Raw genomic sequence first — 6,000 nt, 5'->3', positions numbered from 1 at the left:
CGGGAGGGAGTGGGGGGTGGTGCAAGAGGTCCTCCAGACATATATCAAAAAGGCAGCGGGAGGCAGCGGGGGACGATGTCAATGCCAGGCGCACAGCTTCATGAACATGGAAGCAGTGCAGGAAGAAGTTCAATGCTCGGACATCAGTCGTCAAGGTGAGTGAGGTCAACTCTCAAGTGGCGTCTCCTATGGACTGCACCACGCAATACACCCACCATCTCCCATATACCAACAAACTCTTCCATTAGTACTCAACTCTTCGAAGGAGAGGCTTTCTCTCACCCTCACACATTCCCACTGTTGCAAGCCGCCCACCCACAATTCACAGGTCACACAAACTGGCAGCTATTCAAATATGACAGGCACATCAGCGAAACACACGTCCTGCTTTCTTGAAGGAAAAGGTGGCGCAAATCAGGAGGCAGCAAGTGGCAGTGGCATTTAGCCCTCCGAGCCTGTTCCACCATTCAATGAGATCATGGTGGACCTGTGACCTAACTCCATGTCCCCGCCTTAGCCTTAATACCATTGTTTCACAGAAATCGATCAAACTCAGATTTACCATTCACAAGTGAGTTACATCAACTACCGTCTGCAGAAGTGCGTTCAACACGTCTCCCACCCTTTGCCCGTAGAAGCCGAGGTTTTGTGGATGCAACTAACGTGGAGAAAAGAAAATATCTCCAGATGTTGTGCAGATTGAAGCTGAATATGAATTTATCCCAATTCACGCGATGTTATGAATGCAGAATGAAAATGCTCCTGCATTGGCTGGTAATCGAAAGCAAGCTTCCTGTAAGGCAGGCAAGAAATCGAAGTGCCCATGCAGCAGTTGGCTGCATGTGTCCACTCGGAAAGCTGTCTGAAAGAACATACAGTCTCACATGCCGAAAATGTCAGTGTTTGATGAGACCATCTCTTGTGGCGCAATCGGTTAGCGCGTGGTATTTATATAATAGCATCAGGCTTGAGAAATACCGAAGTTGTGAATTCGAGCTTCACCTGGAGCAGTTTACCGTTCTGCTTCTGCACATTTCCAGCGGAGTTCAAGGTGCAACTGGTCAGTTCCATAAAGCATTTCCTTCTTCGTGTTCTCATGTGGGCATTTAGAGTCCTCTGGCCGGTGGTATTGCAATAGCAGGTGTGAGTTTATTTGTTCACAGGCCGGAGAGGGGGAGGTTGGTGACAGCGTGAAATTGCAAAGGAGGCGGCACGAGATCTCTAAATCCAAAGAACCGAAATCACAATTCTTCTTTACGTGAAATAGACATTCGTCTGTTTGAAGTGTCGTGTAGGAAAATGGGGATCGGGCGGGAAAATAGAGTCGAGGTCGAAGATCAGCCATGATCTCATTGAATGGCGGAGCAGGCTTGAGGGGCCGTAAGGTCTATTCCTGCTCCTATTTCTTATGTTCTTATGTAACAGCTGACCCGATCCTCGTTGCTTGGCGGTTTGATTTGCAATATCCCGACGCCTATCCGCTTTATCCAGTTTGTTGCTCCCACTTTCACATTCAACTTGTTTCACTTCCTGGTCATGTGATATAAAATAGCGGAGTGCAGAAGGTTCATCGCCCGCAGGAAGATCAACGGTGGAAGGAATGAAAGCAGCAATTTTGCTTCGCCACTAATGATGAAACGCTCACTTTTCCTTTATTTTTCGTTGTTCTCTCTTCGAGTAAACTTGGGGGAAAGTGAAGCGAATTTCAGTGACTGGAAAATCACCAGCGGTTCTGGCTGCATATGAAGAAATTGGCGACATGGGCACCTGAGAGGCTGAAATGGTTCACATTGTTCCCGAGATTCGGTAAGAGGGAGCACGGATTGATTTGTAGCGCTGAATGTCTCTGCATTCTACCGCCCACGGAGATGATGCTGGAAGTGTCTGCAAGGAGTGGGTGGAGGTTAAAAAGTATCTAATTTATTCGAATAAAGAAATCAGATCAGCCCAACTAAACTCAGTGTTAACCATCCAATTAACAAGCTGCAGATAACTGCACCAATCCGAACATTTCCAGGTAACTATGGAAGAGACTCACTTTGAAGCAGTTTAGATACGAAGCGACCTCTGTGCAAACAAGGGACGGGTGGTGTGAACAGGCAATCAGTGGTCTTTCTAACTGATCATCTACTGTCCAAATGTTTCTGGTAAAAATGGTGATCAGAGAAGATCAAAGCCCTTTTCTGAGAATGTTCACCAAAGTTCAACATATTGACAACACAGCGCAGGCATCGTCTCTCCCGCAGTTGTTGCTCCGCTGGAAAAGCAGAACTGGACAGCTGTTCTAAAATTAACTACCTAAACAGGGACTTGGGTCCTGGACCTTCAGTTCACTTCTTTGCTTAAAAGTCGAATGATCTAACGACTGAGCTATCCAGGCTCGTGGTGATGTGAGTTCCCATCCTACAGATTCATGGTCGTTCTCGGAATTATCCCTTGTGGGCGTCGAACTCGGGTGAGGGTCCATTTTATAAAATTTTCAGTAACGTTTTGAGGGGAATCCTTGTTTGTGTTGAACCTTGTTTGTGTTGTAAGAAATATGGAGAGGAAACTCGTGAGTTTACAATTCTTCTTGTTTGTGCCAAATGTCCTGTCATTCGTTCGCACCAATTAAAAAAACACTTTACCCAGTGGCTCAACAGCTAAACTTGTCCCACACGGGATCTGGAAAAGGTCTCTCGACCTGTCAGCGGACCAACAACTGAAAGCGTAATAATTCCACGTTACTCAGTGACTCCGGGAAACACATTTCCCTTCCGAATTTTCCTACACGGCATTCCAAACAGAAGAATGTCTGTTTCATGAAAAGAAGAATTGTGTGTTCGGTTCTTTAGATTTCAAGATTTCGTGCCGCCTCCTTTCCCATTTCATGCTGTCGCCAATCGCCCCCTCTCCCGCCTATTAACAACTAAACTGACACCGACTATTGCAATGCGGCCGGCCAGAGGACCCGAAGTTCCCACATGAGAACACAAAGAATGAGATCCTTTCTGGAACAGACCAGCTGTCCGCTGAAATCCGGTGGAAATGTTCAGAAGCAAAAGGTTCAATTGCTCCAGGTGAGGTTCGAACTCACAACCTCGGCATTTCTCGAGCCGGTTACTGTTATATAAGTACCGCGCGCTAACCGATTGCGCCACTGGAGCTAAGTGGCAACAACGCTCCAATCAAACCCTCTCATTTCCGGCCTGTGAAAGAGTATGTTCTTTCAGACAGGTTTCCAAGTGGACACACGCAGCCAACTGCTGCTCGACCATTGGTGTTTTTGTGGTCGAATACTTGCCTGCCACACAGGAAGCTGGGGTTTGATTACCGGAGCATTTTCATTCTGCATTCATGACATCGCGTGAATTGGGATAGATTCATATTCAGCTTCAATCTGCACAATATCTTGAGACATTTTCTTTTCTCCACGTGTCTTGCGTCCGCAAAACCTGGGCATTCTGTCCTCTTGCGCTGAAACATGCTCTGGAATCAATTCAATCCTGCCGTCTGTATCGCTGAAATAATGTGGAAATCAAATGAGAGAATGTTCACTGTAAGTGGGGATACTGCCGGACTTGATTGGGATTTGAACCCTTCACCTCTCGCATATATAATCAGTTGAACCGCCCGAAACGAGAATTATAACCCGAGCCACCACGCACAAGCCCATGCAACCAGACCAAAATTCGCAGCCATCCCGAGCCGACCAGCCAGCCTTTCAGGCCACTTCTGACCATCCAATCTCGTTTTCTATTCCGATGTTCAACAATGTCAAGTTGAGCACTAACGACTTCAAGTCACCAATATTAGGCTCTCGTTTTAAATGAACGACTTGTATTGTCAGGTAAAAGTTTGCAGAATTTATTGCTCTGAAGCTACATTGTCATCTGCAGGTTATACACTGAACCATAAGTATAATAAAATTGCTAATTTTTCAATGTGAGAGCGAAGAGACATAAATGTGGAGACATTACTCCGAATTCATCAGCTGGGTTTGTGTATTGCTTTTCCCCCTGTCTCTCTCCCTCTCATTTCTATCTCCCTGTCTGACTTTCTTTGTCTTTTTTTCTCTCTCACCCTGTTTCACGTTCTTTGTTCCTCTCTCTCTCTGCCCCGTCTCTCTCCCTTCCTTTCTCATCCCTCTATCTTTGTTTTACTGTCTCTTTTTTTATCTCTATCTCTCTATCAGCCTCCTGTCTCCGGCTCTTTTTTTCTTCGTCTGTGTCTCCCCCTCTTATCTCAGTCTTTATCTGTCATGGTCCCTCTGTCCCTCCATCCTGTCTCTTTTTCCCCTCTTTTCTTTGTCTTTTCCTTTCTCTCCCCTCTCTCACTATTTCTCGCTCTCCCTGTCTTTCTCTCTCTGTTTTCATTTTACTTTCTCAATCTTGCCTCCGCCTCAACCATTTCTCTGTCCCTCTCTTTCTGCCTTTCGGTCTTTGTATGTCTACTTTGTCTCTTTCTGCGACCACACTCTCCCGCTCCGTCTTTATCCTCTCTATTTCTACTCTCTCTTTCATTCGCGCACTGTATCTCTCTCTGGCTCCCCTCTGCCCCCTCTCCGCTCTCTCTCACTCTCTCCGTGTCTCTCTCTCCCCCTATCTTTGGCTTGTGTTGATCATTACAGAGTTGTTTCCTCACACTTCACAGTCTATCTCTCTGTTTCACTCTGCCTTTCTCTCTCACACTCTCTCTATCTCTCTTTGTGTGTCTCTCTCTGCCCTCTCCCTTTCGCCCTGACTCTCTCTTTCTCTGTATCTCTCTCTCTCCATCTACCTCTCTACCTGTCCCCCTCTCCCTCTCTGTTTCTCTCCTTCGTGTCTGTCTTTCTCTCACTGATTCCCTCTCTGCCGCCTCCCTGTTCTGTCTCTTATCTCTCGCTCTCTCTCGATCTCTCTCTGTTTCTCGCTCGCTGTCTTTCTATCTGCCTTTCTCTCACTCTCGCTTTTTGTTTCTGTTAATCATTACAGACTTATTTCCTCTCTCTCTGTCTCTCTCCGTATCTCTCTCCCTTCCTCTATCTGACTCTCACTGCCTCCCTTTCTATCTCTCTCGCTGTCTCTCTCTCTCTCATCTCCCCCGTCTCTGTCTATGTCTCCTTTTATGTCTTTGTCCCACTGTGAGATTATGTCTCTGTCTCTCTCCACCTCTGTGTCTCTCTGTCTGACTTGTGTGTGCGTACGTGTGTTTGTTTTTCTCTTTCTGTCTCTTCCTCACCCTCGATCTCCCTCTCTCTCCCCTTTCTGACATTTTTACACATCGAGTTTTTGTGATCAGGGATGATCACCCTCCTAAGAGAGAGGTTGAGGCAGATTCAATCATGGCATTCAAAAGAGAATTGGATAAGGACTTGAAGGGAAAAAAAATCAGGGCAACGTGGATAGGGCGGGGTGTGGGACTATCTGGAATGCTCTTGCAGAGTGCCGGCACGGAATCGACGGGCCGAATGGCCTCCTTTCGTGCTGTAACGATACTCTGAATCTATGATTCGAACAGTCCTCTGGGTTGAGCGGGAATATTTTCGGTAATATGCCATCTTCCAGTTGCAGAGAGTTTTACAACTCTGAGTTCGTTGAACCCAACAGCACAGGAGGAGGCCATTCGGCCCATCATAGCGGTGTCGGCTCTTTCTCGGCTATAGAATTAGTCCCACTCCCCTGCTCTTTCACAATAGTCCTGCAAGTTTTTTGCCCTTCCAGTATTTATCAAATTCCCTTTTTTAAAGTCACAATTGAATCTGCTTCAACCACCCTTTCGTGCAGTGCATTCCAGATCATAACAGCTCGCTGTGTAAACGGAATTTCTCCTCATCTCCCCTCTCTGGTTCTTTGTTTAATTATCTTAAGTTGGACATGAATTTAGATTTGAGGTTAGGATCAGATCAGCCATGATCTTATTAAATGGCGGAGCAGGCTCGAAGGGCCGATTGGCCTACTCCTGCTCCTATTTCTTATGTTCTTATGTTAAATCTGTGTCCTATGGTTAGCGACCTTCAAGCCAGTCGAAAAATTTCTCTTT

General features: G+C 46.3%; 1 non-coding gene across 1 annotated transcript; it reads right to left on the bottom strand.

Annotated features, from left to right (window-relative positions):
* Positions 1 to 3,051: 3,051 nt before the first annotated feature.
* trnai-uau (transfer RNA isoleucine (anticodon UAU)) lies at positions 3,052 to 3,146 on the bottom strand. The gene is made up of 2 exons: positions 3,109 to 3,146; positions 3,052 to 3,087 (listed from the first exon to the last, which is right to left on the bottom strand). It is a non-coding gene; the product is annotated as a tRNA-Ile (tRNA).
* Positions 3,147 to 6,000: the final 2,854 nt, after the last annotated feature.

The sequence above is a fragment of the Heptranchias perlo genome, unplaced genomic scaffold (assembly GCF_035084215.1).
Source record: "Heptranchias perlo isolate sHepPer1 unplaced genomic scaffold, sHepPer1.hap1 HAP1_SCAFFOLD_122, whole genome shotgun sequence".
NCBI lineage: Eukaryota > Metazoa > Chordata > Chondrichthyes > Hexanchiformes > Hexanchidae > Heptranchias > Heptranchias perlo.
This window is presented reverse-complemented; position numbering and strand designations above follow the sequence as displayed.